This window comes from Myotis nattereri, assembly GCF_964212035.1.
Source record: "Myotis nattereri genome assembly, chromosome: 1".
Lineage (NCBI taxonomy): Eukaryota > Metazoa > Chordata > Mammalia > Chiroptera > Vespertilionidae > Myotis > Myotis nattereri.
The window spans coordinates 55,799,731-55,817,215 of NC_138075.1; the positions used below are offsets into that span (position 1 = coordinate 55,799,731).

Sequence of the window (17,485 nt, forward strand, 5' to 3'; positions counted from 1 at the left end):
TGTTATGTGACATCCCCCAATATGAATCCCTAGATTCCTCCTCAATACTCCTTTCCCAGGTTTTATACTGACATCTCTCACCTCAGTTCTATTAATTTTTAAATCTATGTTTCTAGTCCTTATCCTGATCTTTATATTGACCCCCATTTCTAATAGTCTAACAGATATTCTTGCTTAGTATTTTCATTTTAGCTTAACCACATCAAGTCAAAAAATTAACTTATGGTGTTCTCAAACCTCCAGTTTTCAACTTCCGCATTTCCAGCCTTGTTCACACCATTCTGCTAGCTAAGCTCAAGTCACTGAAAACCACACAGAGCTTTTCCTCTGCTTTACCTATTAATCCCAACCAATGAACAAATCTTGCCCATTATTCTTTACATAGTTTGATTCACTCTCTACTTCAACATTCTGTTCTTTTGTTTAAGACCTTCTCATTATGTGGATATGTTACATTCTAAGAGTTCACTTTGCTTTCATATACTTTCATTATATTTTATATAATTTAGCAGGACCAAGCTTCCAAAGTTAAAGATTCCATCCTGTTACTCTTCTCCTTTTAATGCCTATTGCTTTGAGGGGAAATTTCAAATTCCTTGAGTAACTTTTGGCTTTAAAAATCTTCCTCCATTAAGGACAATCAAATGTCTCTCTCATGCACTCAACAATATCCCTTTCCGCTACCCTTCCTTTCCTATACTGCCCCCTCCAAGCTCTGCCATCCTTACATAGCGTCCCCAGGCACGCTAGTCCCCATTGGTCACTGTCACTTGGAGCCACTTCTGTGTTCTTATTCATAACACTCATGTTGGCATTTAATAATATTATGTCTCATCTCGTATTGCTGTGATTTTTTCCTACTGATTAACCTTTATTGCATTGCGAAGTTACACCAAGATTAAAAGAGTTGCAGTGTTAAATTTAAAAAACAATATCCACAACTGAAAAAGCTGGTAGATAACTAGTGTTAATTGGGAACTAAGTTCTGGAGATGCAACATAACCATGAGGCAGTGTGCACAGAAGGTAAGAGCTCAGTCTCTAAGCCATATTGTCTACATTTGAATTCAGGCTCCACCACATAGTAAGCACAGGGACATTGGGCAAGTTACTTAGTCTCTCTCTGTTTCCATTGTAAAATAAGAATAATAGTAGTACTGGACTCATTCAAATATTGTAAAGATTAAATAAGTTTTTCCCTGCAAGGGACTTATTAAAAGTACCTGGCACAGAGACAATCTTTCATATTATTGTGGTTGTTGTTTATTAAAATATTGAACTCTTCATCTCCTAGCAATTTCCTTTCTATGAGTCTGTCATACAGAAATACTTGCAAAAATACACAAAGATGTATATAAACAAAGATGTTAATGGCAACATTTTTTAAATAGTTAAAAAATTACCTATAAAATTACCTATCCTATATAACAAAGAGGGACTATGCAAATTGACCATCACTCTGCCACAAAGATGGTGGCACCCACAGTGGAGGCTGAGTTCCCATAATGAGCCTTACGAGCAATCAGCAGGGACCTGAGGATGTGCCCTCCCCACCACCCCCATGGGGCTTGACAGGGGACCCCAGGCCATGCCACCAACCCTGGCGCCAGGCTGGGGTACTTCAGAACATGCCCCCCACCTGGCGGGGCTTGATAGGGGACCTCAGTTCACGCCCCCTACCCCGGCACTGGGCCAGGGGACCTGAGGCCACACTCCCAGCCTGGTGGGGCTTGACAGGGGACCTCAGGCCATGCCCCTTGCCCAGAAGAGCTTGATGGGAGACCTCAAGGTGTGCCCCCCCTACCCCAGTGCTGGGCCAGGGGACCTTAGGCTGCTCCCCTCACCCCAGGCCTGGGACCTCAGGCTGCACCCTCTGCCTGGCAGGGTGTGACAGGGGATCTTAGGCCATGTCCCCCACCCAGCTTGACAAGGGTGGGACCGGCCAGGTCTGGATCTAGCCCAATGGGGAGGGGGGTAGCCGGGTCTGGGTCTCGCGTGATTTTGAGTCACACATGGGTGGGTGGGGACTTGACTCTGGGTCCTGTGGTGCGCCCCAGACTCTGACAAGAGGAAGATTTTCATATACATTTTACTAATTTCTTTCATCTCTGACACTTATATTATAGAGAAAGGGCAAATAGCAATATTAAAATATTTCCTCTAATCCCCTTTTAATGTGCACGAATTTCATGCACCGGGCCACTAGTATATTTATAAGTAGTGAAATAGTAAGTATATCTCATGTTATTATGAAATATTATAACTCCCACACTAAAAAGGAAATCTGTATAAAAGATATGAAATGATGAGTGTGAAAGGTCAAATAGTCTAACAGTATGCATGTTATACAATTTTTTGGGGGGGTCGGGGGAAAGAATGTAAGTTTTATATGTGTATAATTGAAGGTCTGGGAGAATAAACTTTAAAGTACACATAGTAGGGATGGAATCAGCTGAGATTATTAGCTTTCTGATCACACACTTTCACATTATATGATTTGTTTTTAGTGAGCATCTACCACTTCTTAAATAAAATGTTTAAATATACAAAAAGAAACAGAAGATTAGAGTGGAAAATTATAGATGACACGTTCAGTTTATTGATATAGAACCCTGTGCTTTCCCTCTCTGCCCTGATGTGGTTGTCATTTTGACCAGTATGTTATCTATTCTGCCAAGCAGATATCAAGAAGAAATTGCTGAATGCAGCATGTGATCAAGTAATTTAATGCATTGAGAGGGAATGTGTAATGTGCACTGATGGGTAAATGGAGCAGTGTCCATGGTGATCCAGTAATAGATACCTGTCTGATAACAGAATTGACTTCCTTAAATAATCAGTCAAGAATGCTTACCCAGCAGAATATTCTCAAGGAGCAACATTCAAAGCCATTTTAAAAAATTAGCTGTGTTATGGACAACACAAACAGATCCAAGAGATGACTGCAGTTATCAACAGTAGGTCCCAGGGTCAGATCTCCGGCTGAGAGATCATTTAATACTAAAGACATTATTGCAGGCCAAAAAACAAGAACCAGAGGCTGGTGTAGAAATAGTAAAATGTAATTCTCACCATTACTTTGAGGCAGCTACTCTGCAGGAGGCAGCATACACAAATTAACTCTGCTGTAGAAAAGGTGTCAGAGCTTGGTAATAATAGATTGCTCTGACATTTTAATCCAGAATTGCTCTAATCTAATGTAATTTAGCAAGGACAATATATTGACATAGAAGGGATTGTTATGGACAGAATGGATAACATGTGTCAGAAGAGAAATAAGGAACCGATAGCTTCCACTTCCCAGCAGATATGTGAACAGAAAAACTTATTGCAAGAAACCCTGCATTTCCTTTTCTTCTCTTTTTTTAGTCTATTTTGCTTATTGATCATTACATTGTACTGAATAAGACTTTAAAATCTGGAGTATGTAAATATGGAGTTACTGTATAGGTTTTAAAATAAATGAAATAAACATAAACATCTTCATTTTGTTATTAATATATTTAACTTGGCACATTGCTAGCAAAGCACTGAAGCCATGGAGTTATATACGACTGACCAGTTCCTGCTCTGTTCTAGCTGAATCCTAGTTGACTGAAGCCATCATTGAGTCACTCATTCATTCATCCATTCATTCATTCATTCATTCATTCACTCAGGTATCCATCAACCACTTACTGGGCTCCTACTTCTCAGGCACCAAAGGTAGTTTAAGTCAGTGATTCCCACTCTTCAGGTTGTACATTAGAAAGACCTGAGGACTTTTAAAAACATATAGATATGAGCTTCATTCTGGGCCAATTAAATTAGAATCTCTGGGGTAGAGCGCCAGCATTTGTACGTTTTTATAGTTCTGCAGGTGTTTGGATATGCTGCTAAGAACAGGCGCGACAGGTATAGTGGCTCCCAGGCAAGACACACAAACCTTTGTAGACGCTCATAGGCTCATGGAGAGGTAGAGAAGTAGACAGGCACGCACAGTCCAGTGGGATGTGTGCTATGATAGGGAAGGGAGGGAGCTTGGGCAGCACACAAAGGAGAAAGGCAAAACGGAGACTAGACATGGACTTGCTCAGGGAAAGCTTCCTCTGGGAGCTGGGTCTGGAGCTGACCCTCAAAACCCAATTTGAGGGATCTTACTCTGCATCACTGAAACTGCCCTTTTCTAACAGTGGCCCCTCTTGGCTCTCAGCCACCTGATCCAGACCAGGACTGAGAATACTGCCCTGCTTTCAGGCACTGGATGTAGATTATCTGACCCCTTTCTGGGGCCACTGTTTGCCTGTGTCTCCTTTCTTCTCTGATCACCTCTTCCTACCTAGTAGGTCCTGTGGCCTGTGTCTAAGGCAGTGGCTCCTAACCCCCAGCTGGAAACAAACCCCTGACAGAGTCCCCTGTTGATGCAACATTCTTTGGAGATGAGATAATTATTCATCTCAACATAGAGAACAAAGCTGTTTTAAGGTAGGCCTGGGTTCAGGACATTTATTAATCAAGCTTTAGCTCTTCTTTTTCTTAAAGCATGGGAGGACTCCATTTTTATTTTTTTCTACTTTTCTCATGTCATCTATTATAATGACATTTCTCTCCAATGACCTTTCAGAATACTAGCATCTGTGAGCAACTCAATGTCTTCCAGGACATTGCTGCCACAGGGCTGCTCTGTGCTGGCCCCGGAAGATGTTCAATGGAAATATTATCCCGCCAGAAATAACATAGTCTTAAGAGGAATTGTTGACTTTAGAAAAATCAGAGAGGAGTCTACCCTCACAGGAGTGGCCCTGTTAGTTTCTAGAATCAAGAATTAGAACTGGAGAATTAGGGAGTCAGAACCCCTTAAAGATAGAGATATCAGTGATCCCAAAATAACTTATATCACCCCAATCAAAATAAGGAGTTTACAAGAAAATGTGCACCTGAACCTGGAGGTGTTTCTACTGTGACATTTTCTGGTTTAAGGATAAATATATTTCTCTGACTTATTTCACTTAGTATAATACTCTCCAGGTCCCTCTTTCACATGATCTCACTCATATGTGGAATCTAATGAACAAACTAAAATGATAAACAAAATAGATCCAGAGACATAGAAGCGTGGAACAGACTGTCTAATCTCAGAGGGAAGGCAGGGGTGAGTGGCTGGGAATAGATCAACCAAAGAACTTGTATGCATGTATGCATAACCCATGGTCACAGACAATAGGGTGGTGAAGGCCTGGGGCGGGGGTAGGGGTGGACCAGAAGGGGTCAATGGGGGGTGGGGGGTGGGAAGGCCATATGTAATACTTTCAACTATAAAGATTAAAAAAAAAGAATAAATGTAATTTCAAACTTTTAGTTTTGTTTTGTTTTTGTTTTTTGTTTTTTGTGGTTTTTTCCCCCTAAGAGACAGGGTCTCGCTGTGTTGCCCAGGCTGGAGTGCAGTGGCTATTCACAGGCGCGATCCCACTACTGATCAGCACGGGAGCTTTGACCTGCTCCGTCTCCGACCTGGGCCGGTTCATCCCTCCTTAGGCAACCTGGTGCCCCCCCCCCCCCCGCCCCTCCCAGCTCCCGGGAGGTCACCATATTGATGCTGAACTTAGTGCGGACACCCAATCGGCATAGCGCACTACAGCCCAGAACTCCTCGGCTCAAGCGATCCTCCAGCCTCAGCCTCCCGTATAGCTGGCACTACAGGCGCGCACCACCGCGCCTGGCGAGTTTTGGTTTTTTAAAATTGAAAGTAGCCTAGAAGTGTTAGACACATGGTTAAGTACAGTTTAGCCCATCTATATGACAGGAAATTACACATTCTTTAAAACTCACACTTTCAGAGATTTTTAAATGACACATGAAGGTGTCATTTATATCATGTTATTGGGAAAAATCAGGCCACATGGGTTGTATGTGTTTCTATATATCAATGATATACAGTATGGTATATATGATGCTGGGACATAGATAGCAATGAGTGCCAGCTGGTCCAGTGTAGGATGAAGGAAAGGCTGACTTTATAAAGAGATGGGCAGGGATCCAGGTCTCAGGTCAATAAGCTAAGAATGAAAGCCTCAGAAGCAGATCAAAGGTCTGGACACCTGGGCATCAGCATCTTTGCACAGAGAAGATCTAAGACCTATGAGTAAGTGGGCATGAACACTTAGATTTCGGTAATAAAGACAGTGGAGGTGTTGTGTCCAGGAAGGCAGGTAGAGAAAAGTCATGCTTAGGAGTGAGCTTTCTTCAAGGTCTATTTAAACAAAGAAGTTCGCTGTCTCCTTACCATCCACATGTGAAGGGGCTTGGGATGGAAATGGTAACAGATTTGAACTGGAATATTAGCAACTAAAATGATGTTTATATATGGCTAAGAATGATACCTACAGACAGGATTCAAGCAGCAATTTATGGAATGATAAACAATCAGACAATCATATCTCAATATAAAGAATAAGCACATTCTCCCAGCGTTGCCAATAAAGTGATTTTCTGAATATTGAATAGTTTTCTCATTAAAAATTAAAGAATCTATTTATTCAACAATACATAAAACATGATAAAATAAATCACACAGGATTCTCCAAAGATGGCTGAGATAGTGGCAGCTTAGTGTTGGCTCTTCCTAAATTTACATAAAGACATACAGAGCAACTACTAAGGGAAATAAGAAAACTATTTACATGAAACAGGTGCCAAGATAGCCCCATAACCCCCTAAATATGAGAATACCAGAGGCACCACTAACAGCAACAAAGCTTCTGTGTAATGAGTGTCTGTGTGGGAGAAAACATGGGGACATCTTACAGACTTGAGAACCAGAGAACCCTGGATTGGCCAACTTGAGGTTACTGAGGGCCACTTTGAGATAACAGCTGGGAATTGGAGGGGATCTCCCCTACCAAGAATAGGTGAGTGTGCAGGGAACAGAGTAAGGACTGAAGGGGTAGGAGCAACCTAGTTCCTATGAACTCTCCATGCTAACCCTAACCCTAGTTCCTATGAACTCTCCATGCATATTGTTCTGCAAAGGGATGGAACTTGAGTCCACTCAAACCTTGGGACTGAGCAGCCAATTGGCAGAAACACAGAAGGACATGTTAAATCACACTCCACATCCTCAATCAGGAAAATCCAGACTTTGAGAGACTCTATAATAAGGCAACCCATGTTCTTCAAAAAATAAATTGTAAAGAAAAGAGATGGAGGAGGAACTTGTAAATAAAGAGACATTGAAAACATCAGATTAAAAAGAAAGAGCAAGATGAAACTCTAGGGTATAAAACTATAAGGTACAAGGGAGTGATTATTATCAAAGTCAGGACAGTGGTTATATTTGAAGGGAGAGGCAAGTGTGCCTGGGACAGGGCACATGGGGTGACTGATAAAGTTCTGTTTGTTGACTTTTGTGGGCCTCGTCTTTGTTGTATGTGTTTTTATATACCTATTTCCTAAAGGAAAAAAAAATACTTCAAAACATAAAATCTGTTGATATTATATTCTAAAAATCAAATATATTAATATGTTCTACCTACATGATATTAGAATGCTGGTAACCACTTAAAGGCTATGCCTGTGTCTTATTTCTATACAGTTGGCTGGGGGTGGGAGGATTCTCTTGCTTTAACTCTGTCTCACTTTTAGCCCAGTGAAATTAATCTATTGTTCTCATTGAAGACTGGAAATAATGGTGTTTATCACTCTGGGTAGTGTGTTAAAGAGCTATTATGGTAATTAAAGTGTTTCAGAAATAAAGTTATCCCTCTACCTCCAGGCTGCACAGTTCCAGCAAACCACCTAGAGCTTTGCCTCCTTTGGATGCTTTTTTGGTCCCCAGAGGCCAGCAACAAACTAATCTCTTCTCAATGGCTGTTAATGGATGGAGAAAATGTTGCCTGTTGGGTGGAAGCCTGGCAGAAGCAGCCAAGGAAGGGGCTAGTGAGGAGGGCAGGCATAGAAGGCGGGGAAGCAGCTGGCTGTGGGCTCACAGGAGTGAAGCAGGAGAGAGAGTGCAAGTCAGTCCTCTCACTCTTCCCAGGTGGGCAGTGGGGGGAGAAATCACTGCAACAAAACTGCAAAGACAAGGCAGTTCTCATCCTCACCATTTCCTTATCTTTGTCTGTGTCCACTTCTCTGTTTTGAGGGGGAACAGGAGCTTAGATGAATGGAGGTAGCCCTAGAATTGCATCTAGATGATTTTTTTTAAAATATATTTTTATTGATTTTTTACAGAAAGGAAGGGAGAGAGATAGAGAGCTAGAAACATCGATGAGAGAGAAACATCGATCAGCTGCCTCCTGCACATCTCCCACTGGGGATATGCCCGCAACCCAGGTACATGCCCCTGACCGGAATCGAACCTGGGACCTTTCAGTCCGCAGGCCAACGCTCTATCCACTGAGCCAAACCGGTTTCGGCACATCTGGATGATTTTATGTCCTTCTGCCAGTTGTTAAACTCAACAGGACTGGCAAAACTCCGTTAGGTTAGGTTAAGGGGGAAGTGAGAGAGATGTCTGGACTGTTCAACCATGCCCTGAAATGAAAGAGCATTCAGGTCATAGTCAGAGTAAGTCTTGTACTCTCTTGATCAGCAAAACTTTAATACACTTTTCTGCTGACAAAGTCAATGAAAGTCAAAGTTAATTTTTATTGGTTGCCTATAAAATAAACTGATGCAAATAAGGCAATGCTATATCTCCTTTTATGTCTTTTCTACTCTTCTTATTGACGACTATCCAAATCCTACCCATCCTTCAACACCAAGCTAGGTCTCGCCCCTCCTATGTCATCTCAGCCCATTCGCACCATCAAGCGCTCTCTCCCTCCTCTAAACCCTTAGCACTGCCCATAATGCTCTTATAGGCCTGGCTTGGAATTTTGTTTATGGCCTATTCCCCCAGGAAGTTATTTTTTCCTTGATGTTACATACCCTATTATCTAGCCCCCTAAATTCCGTATTGTATCTAGCAGAGTTTCTGGCATGTAGATCATCAAAATATGTCTGTTGCTTGGTTTATTTTACTCATAGCCACTGCATGGCATGCCAAATACTCTTTGAAATTAAAGAATTAATTGCTAGGAATAATGCAGTAATTCACTCTAATATAACTTAATCTCTTAGATTGTTGATTAGTTGAGAATAGGGGCTGACGTATTCAATGCTTTGTCACCAACATCTTGAGTAGTGATTGGTTCACAATAAACATTCAGCTAACTTTGGTACCATCAATAAATGATCAATCAATCTCTGTAGTTCTCTTAAAGTATAAAAGAGCTGAGTTGTGTTATTTTTTAGAGAAAAAATATTCTTGCATAAGAAAAAACCTGATATGATGAGAAGGATGTTCCGTAATTCAGAAATGTTGTTTATCAATAAACATCTGAAAAAATAAAACACCAAAAATGTAAATTGTAGTGAATATTCAGTTGTTATGATTATGATGCATTTAGCACTATGAAAGTACTAAATAGATAAAGAAATCTAATAGGTCTCCTATAAGCTAATTTCATCTACCTGAGCTCATCTTGTTTTCAAACTAGACCTTCTGTTTCAGCCAACCTGGCCTGCTGTCCATGCCTTGAGCACAACCTGCCTATTCGTACATCTTTGTCTTTGGTGATACCATTTGGTGTCCATAGAAAATCCCTTCTTCTCTTAATTATAATCAAGATCCTTCCCTAGACTTCTCTTTTCCACCCAGTGTTCCTTGGATAACGATTTTATTCTTTGAGGATTTATGGAGGCTTCATTCTAATAAGATCAAGAAACAGTCCAGGATCTGCCATATTCCCATACTAATATGTGCTGCCTTGAAATGACCCTCTTATGGTCCTATCCTTACCTATGCCGTGGTGAATTAGATCAAGACACACTAGAGTAGATGTCCATTATTCTCTTTAGCCCAAACCACAGTAGAACAAGGTGTTAATAAATATCATATGCCTACTCAGTTACACCTATTAAATCTCTTCCTAAAAAGAAAGAAAAATAACCAAAACAACAAGTACTGTTTTGGTGAGAATGTGGAGAAAAGGGAACACTCATGCACTGTTGGTAGGAATGTAAAAGGTGCAGCCACTGTGGAAAACAATATGGAGATGTTTGATTTGCATCTCTCCAATGATTAGTGACGTTGAGCATGTTTTTCATATGCTTCTTGGCCGTCTGTATGTCTGCTTTCAAAAAGTGTCTATTTAGGTCCTTTTCACAATTTTTGATAGGATTCTTTATCTTCCTTTAGTTAAGTTGTATGAGTTACCTATCAGTTTTGGAGATTAAACCCTTATCAGATGTAACACTGGCAAATATGTTCTCCCACACAACGGGCTCTCTTGTTGCTTTGTTGATGATTTCTTTTGCTGTGCAGAAGATTTTTATTTTTATGTAGTCCCATTTGTTTATTTTCTCTTTAATATCCATTGTCCTAGAAAATGTTTCAGTAAACATATTGCTATGAGATATGCCTGATATTTTTCTGCCTATGGATTCTTCTAAGATTTTTATGGTTTCCCACTTTATGTTTAAGTTTTTATTCATTTTGAGTTTATTTTTGTGTATGGTGTAAGTTGGTGGTCTAGTTTCATTTTTTTGCATGTATCTGTCCAATTTCCCCAACACCATTTATTGAAGAGACTGTCTTGACTCCATTGTATGCTCTTGCCTCCTTCGTCAAATATTAATTAAACATAATGGCTTGTACCATCTCACACCTGTCAGAATGGCTACCATCAACAAATCAGCAAATGACAAGTGCTGGTGAGGATGTGGAGAAAATGGAACACATGTGCACTGCTGATGGGAATGAAGACTGGTGCAGCCACTGTGGAAAACAGTATGGAGTTTCCTCAAAAAAAATTAAAAATGGAACTCCCATTTGACCCAGTAATCCCACTTCTAGGAATATATCCCAAGAAATCAGAAACACCAATCAGAAAGGATATATGCACCCCTATGTTAACAGTAGCATAATGTACAATAGCTAAGATTTGGAAACAGCCTAAGTGCCCATGAGCAGATGAGTGGATTAAAAAACAGTGGTAATCTACACAGTGGAATACTATGCTGCTGGAAAAAAGAAGGAATTTTTACCATTTGCAACAGCATGAATGGACCTGGAGAGCATTATGCTAAGTGAAATAAGCCAGTTGGAGAAAGATAAATATCACATGATCTCACTCATTTGTGGAATACAATGAACAACATAAACAGATGAGCAAAAATAGATCCAGAGACAGAGAAGCATTGATCAGAACGTCAAACCTGAGGGAAGGTGGGGGGGGGGGTAAGAGATCAACCAAAGGACTTGTACGCATGTATGTAAGCATAGACCATGGACACAGATAGTAGGAGGGTGAGGGCATATGCTGGGGAGTGGGAATGGCCGGGAGAGGTAAATGGGGGGAAAAGGAGACAAATGTAATACTTTAAACAATAAATAATTTAAATAAATAAATAAATAAATAAAATACATCCTCAAAAAATAAATAAAACAAATATTATTGGGGAATCTTATCTTTCAAAACCTGGACAATCTTACCAGAGTTAGAGAAAAGGCTTTTACCTTTTATACAATTGTAGTTAAAAATGGTAAGAATGATTGCAAGGAACTACTGAGGAAATATAAATTACATTGTAGGTTTATAAAAGATACAACACCAAAGCAAAAGAAGAGATAGTCAAATGTAGAGAAAATTGCTCAGGCTTTTAACATTTCCTGCTTGTACCTCTGAACCTGGCATAAATATTCATGTTTAGTAGAGAATGTACTGGATGTGGAAACTTGAAACAGATTTGTGCCTATTGATAAGATAGGAATGACAATATCTCTCTATTTGTGTTTCCAAGAGAATCAAGTAAGATTATGAATACAGATATATTTGATAAACTCTAAAATCTACTACTCCTATAGGTCTGATTATTATTACAAGGAGCTTAAGCGGGAAGAAGTCAGATGGTTTCTCTTTTTGCCATAGCACATTGCTGATTGCCATTCAATACATATTCATTGAGTATCAGCCACCAGGAGTACAAAAAATGAACAAAACAGAAAAATAACCCTGCTGCCATTTTTTTTAAGAAAACCTCTTTAAAGTCATGCGTATGAGTATCTATGTGTGTGTTTTAGTTTAATCAATATTTATAAATGGTATTATGAGTCATCTATAACAAATAAGATTTTAAATAAGAGATCTCCATAAACATATATTTTAAAATATTACACTATGTACATTAGCAAATTAAAATTTAGGGAAAATATTTAACTTTTAATTTTAAGCCAGAGGTCCCAGAACAAATTTGACCGCCTAACCTATTTTTTTGTTTCTCTATTTCCCCCATTATATCCTCTATAATAATCCTAAAGAACAAATGGGAAACACTGAGCTCCTCTTTACCTGGTAGCTCTTAGGTAGAGTAACTCCAGCATCCATTGATTTAGCCTAACAGCCTAACAATCCGCATGTCCTCTCAGAGCCTGGCCTCACAATACAGCAAACATCTTCTGAGCACCTGCTTGGTAACAAATGCTTTATAAATATTTTGACATAAACTTTAGGAGCTGAATCTTTATGCTTAAAGTAGTGTCTGATATGGAAGCAGCCCAATTTTTCTAAAAATAGAAGGAAAGTTTAGGAAATTTAGTAGAAGTTATAATACCAAATCAACAGAAATGGACTTCATTTTTAGAACTTGAATTTTACTGTGCTTAAACTAAATCAGGATATCTCTCTCTCTTTCTACCTTCCAACTTTACTAGCTCTTAGGGAAATGCAAATCACAACTGCAATGGCATGGCTATTAGGTTGGCTATTATCAACAAAACAAATAATGTGTGTTGGAGAGGGTGTAGAGAAAAAGGCACCCTCATCACCGCTGCTGGGAATGTAAACTGTACAGCCACTATGGAAAACAGTATGGAGGTTCCTTGAAAAAATTAAGAATAGAGCTAGCATATGGCCCAGCAATCCCTCCTCTGGGTATCTATCTGAAAAAGTTGAAAGCATTTATTCTCAAATACATATGCAATCCTATGTTCATTGCAGCATTATTCATGGTGACCAAGACATGGACACAATGAAAGTGTCTTTCTATAGATTATTGGATAAAGAAGATGTGGTACATGTATACTATGGAATACTACTCAGCCATAAGAAAAGATGAAATACTGCCAGTTGTGACAACATGGATAGTTCTTAAGAGTATCATGCTAAGTCAAATAAATCAGTCAGAAAAAACTAAGAATTATATGATTTCACTCATATGTGGGATATAAAACTGAAACTCATACACACAGAAAACAGTATGGTGTTTACCAGAGTAAAGGCCGTGGGAGGCTAGTAAACGGGAAAGACGGTCAAATAGATGGTGATGGATGATTTTATTTTTGGGTGGCGAGCACACAAAGCAATAATAATCATAAAAGAAAATAAATAATAAAAGAAAAAATTCTTCCCCAAACAAAAAAACAAACAAAAAAATAAGTAACAGTAACACTTACTTGCTAACCTCCAAATTGTCTTACTCCAAAGGAAAAGAAGACTTCATTTTCTTCTTTTCAATTTTCATTACATCTGTCTTTTCTTCCACTCTTTTGAATTTTTTCAGAGTGCCTTTGCTGCCTTTCATCACCATTTTCTTTCTTTTCTTTAATGATGTATGGCATGTTGCTATATCATAGTTTTACGCTGTTTAATTTGCTTCTACCTCGGGGATTATTATTGCTAAGGGGGATGCTCTATCAAGTTCCCTTGCCTTTTCAGTTAAAGAGAATTCAAGGTGTTTATAAACCAAGAGAATTAAGTGACTTTAAGTAGAAAATAAAAAGAGGCATAACTGCATACTACAAGATAGCAATTCATTTTAGAGCTAGAAATAATCTAATGTATTCTAATTCCATCATAAAAATTTTACATTATAAACACAGGCAAACGCCAAGCTTTCCACAGAAACTGGATTTCAGGTCCTTCACTGAACAAAATCTAAACTGAAAACAACTGAAAATAATTCCTTTTGTTTGAAATAACAGGTAAGGATCAAGTTTCTAGGTCCTTTTATTATATGTAAAAAGTAATGTCATTTTAAGTGAAAGCTATAATATGAGGAAAGTGTGTAAGCCTGCATGTTAACTCCGGCGAGCATGGACGTGTTTTTGTTTTTCTTTCAGAAAGGCCTTCCTTTCTTTTAGCTTTCAGATTCTTTTATTGTTTTCTTTTATTTTTGGTGTAGTGTACAGGAGGATCTTCCTTTGAGGCTGTAAAACACAGGCTTTCATTTAGAAAAGGACATTTTTATTGACTCCACATGCTCTTTGAGTGCTCCTTTTATCTAGAGGTTTCAGCCTGGAAACACATTGCTAAAAAGAATTGCCTGCAGTTATAATTTGCAGTTGATAAGTCAACCTGCAATAGCTACTAGTGGCCCTCACTCATGGGAGTACCTCTGTGTGAGGGTTAACAATGGTCCCCAAAGTGTGGCCCCTGCCCCAGCAGCATCTGCAGCTCCTGGGAACTTGTTGTAAATGCAAATTTTGACTCTCCACCAGACCCAGTGAATTCAAAACTAAGAGTGGGTTCCAGCAATCTGTGATAACAAACCCTCCAGGTGATTCTGATGTGCTAAAGTTTGAGAACCACAGGCTTACTGTTACAGAAATGAGGTGACACTTTTAAGTACATATAAATGGCCAACATCCTTAGGTCCTTCAGATGGTGCTGAAGGCCATTGCCCTGTTTAACAATGAGCCAGGCTAGTTGCCAGTGATGGTCACATTACCCCTCTCCCCTCAATTGGCCCTATTCACAAGCACAATAATTTACTCAAGGACTCACAGTGAGTTACAAACATGTCCCTTCTGAAAGTGCTCACACACAAATTAAAGACCATCTGAGGTGCTAGCAGCAAAAGTGTTTAAATGGCACTGATATTTACCCTGTCCTGATGGCACTGATATTCACCCTCTATTTCCGGGGACTCCTTCTTCGACTCTGCTTATCCTCCCTCTCCGTGTGCCATTTCTCAGAGCTTGCACCCACTCCCCAGAATGCAAACTCACCCCCTAAGTGTAGTTTCAGAACTAAATGCCTCTTAACTCCATCTCCCATCTGCCCAGTGGACAGATGTCCTGCTATTAACACTGACAGAAATAAGTTACACTGAAATGATCATTTGCCTCAAAAAACCTGGTAATTTGCATAGATCTACAAGTTACCTAAGTTTATCACTCTTTCTCCTTGTAATGGCTTGTAGGTTTTTCCTTCATAATATGTCTCATATTCATCCTTTCTTGTCTATTCCTACTATTTCTCTATTTAGACTCTCAATAGTTAAGCTGCAAGTCTGTTTTCCAAAAGGTTTTCCTCCTCTCTCCTTCCTATGCAAAGGTAGGTGGTATAGCATGAGTGTTTTGTGTTACCTGTTTGACCTCCTCTCCTTATGGGCCTCTTTCTAACTACAGATCAGTCTCCACACTCCTGAGCCTGACATGCAAAGCTCTCTAAGTTCTTATCACAGCCTACTTCTTCCCTCTCTCCTCCAATCACTCCTCCTTACAGATTACTTACTCCCCTGGTTCTCAAACTCAGAGTCACCATTAGGGCTGGTTAAAACACAGATTTGGGGGCCCTATTCCTGAAGTTTTTAACTCAGTTGGTCCTGAGGTGAAACCCAAAATTTTGCATTCTTAACAAGTTCTCAGGTGTTAATGGACCAAATGCTTGTGTCCCTCCAAATACCCCCTCAAATTCATATATTGATGCTCTAACTTCCAATGTGACTGTATTTGGAGAGGGGGCCTCTAAGGAAGTAATTAAGGTTAAATGAGGTAAAAAAGAGTGGGGTTCTGACCCAATAGGATTAGTGTTCTTATATGAAGAGATCTAGAGAGCTCACTGTCTCTTTCCGCCATGTGAGGACACCTGACATGTCAGGCATTTGCAACCAGAATCAGGGCTCTCACTGGAAATCCAATCAGCCAGTACATTCAGCCTCCAGAACTGTGAGAAAATCAATCTCTGCAGTTTAAGCCACCCAGTCTGTGGTGTTCTGTCAGAATTGACTGACACACCAGGAGACCCTGATGCTGCTGCTCCCAGGACTACACTAAGCAGCACTTTTTTAGTTGTCCCTAATGGGTGTCTCTGTCAACTTGGCCTCCATGACTTGCTGACATGCCTTTCTCTTCTCCAACCATTACTTGAATCTCAATATCCTTGTAGGCCCACCTTGAGCCATGCTTCTCCTCTGAAGCCTCCCAACTCTCCTGCCCACAGTAATTTCTCCCTCTTCTCAAAGTCCCAGTACCTGTCTTTAGCTTCATCTGTATTTAATGTAAGCTACCTTGTATGATTCCTTTCCCTTCATATACTTGTCTTAGCTTCACTGTAAGCTCCTTGGGGGCAGGGGATTTTCTCGTGTTTCCTACCCAGCACAATGCTTTGTGCATAGCAAGAGTTCAATAAATATATGATTATTAGAGGCCTGGTGCATGAAATACGTGCACGGGTAGGGCCCCTAGGCCTGGCTGGCGATCAGGGCCGATCAGGTTCCCTGCCTCCCGGCCTCCCGCCTCCTCTTCCCTCACTCCCTCAGCACCTCGCTGCCTCTGGTTACCCGTCATGTTCCGCACTGCTCCCTGGTGGTCAGCATACGTTATAGGGAGTGATTGAACTCCCAGTCTCCTGGTCTAACTCCCTAGGGGACAATTGCATATTAGCCTTTTATTATATAGGATTTAGCAACCATGGCATGCATGGAGAAGTTAATAAAAACTGCAGGTGTGAGTTCTTCAGATGTCAGTGGTTTCCCAGTCAGTCTGAGAGCCTCTTGGTAGTGTGGCTTCCTTCCTTAGAGAGCTGCATCCTGAAAGAGTTCCTCTTTTTTGTTGTTTGGAGAAGAAAGAGGTAATTTTTAGATAATACATCTAATGATGATGATGATGATGCAATAAGAATTCACTTTTATTGAGAGATTGCTGTGTGCTAGGTGTCTCACATCTATTACCACTTGTGATCCTCCAAGCAACCAGTGGGCTTAAGAATTATTATGCTACCCATTTTACAGATGAGAAAATTGAGGCAAATAGAGGTTAAGTGACTTATCTCAAGGTCATATAGCCAGGCAAAGGTAGAGCAGGTGCTTGAGCCATGACTGCATGGTTCCCCGCTCCCCTGTCTTAACACACCAATTTCTTGCCTCTTCTTCTCTTTAAATAAGCAGAGACCTTTAAGCCAGAGGTTTATACAAGCTTGGTTTCTAACTATTAAGATTTAGATTTACTATTCCCTTGCCACTTAATACAATTCATTTTTCTTTTTTAAATATAATCAGGCACTTAATAACAAGTCTTAACTTCTAGTGCTAAGGGATAACTGAAGGAGAAATCATCCCATATCTTTTTTGGAAGTTAGTTATAAAGGGCATATGGAGGTTGTGTGGCAACAGTCTGCAATTTTCATTAATGCCACTCACCCCATTGCTCACAAAACCTGTTTTCAGTGAACACAAACAGATGT

The 17,485-nt window shown here is 40.0% G+C and overlaps 1 protein-coding gene across 1 annotated transcript in view; it reads right to left on the minus strand.

Moving 5' to 3' along the window:
• The window catches only part of UNC13C (unc-13 homolog C), a 709,455-nt gene that overhangs the window by 15,103 nt on the left and 676,867 nt on the right, over positions 1-17,485 (minus strand). The window lies entirely within an intron of this gene.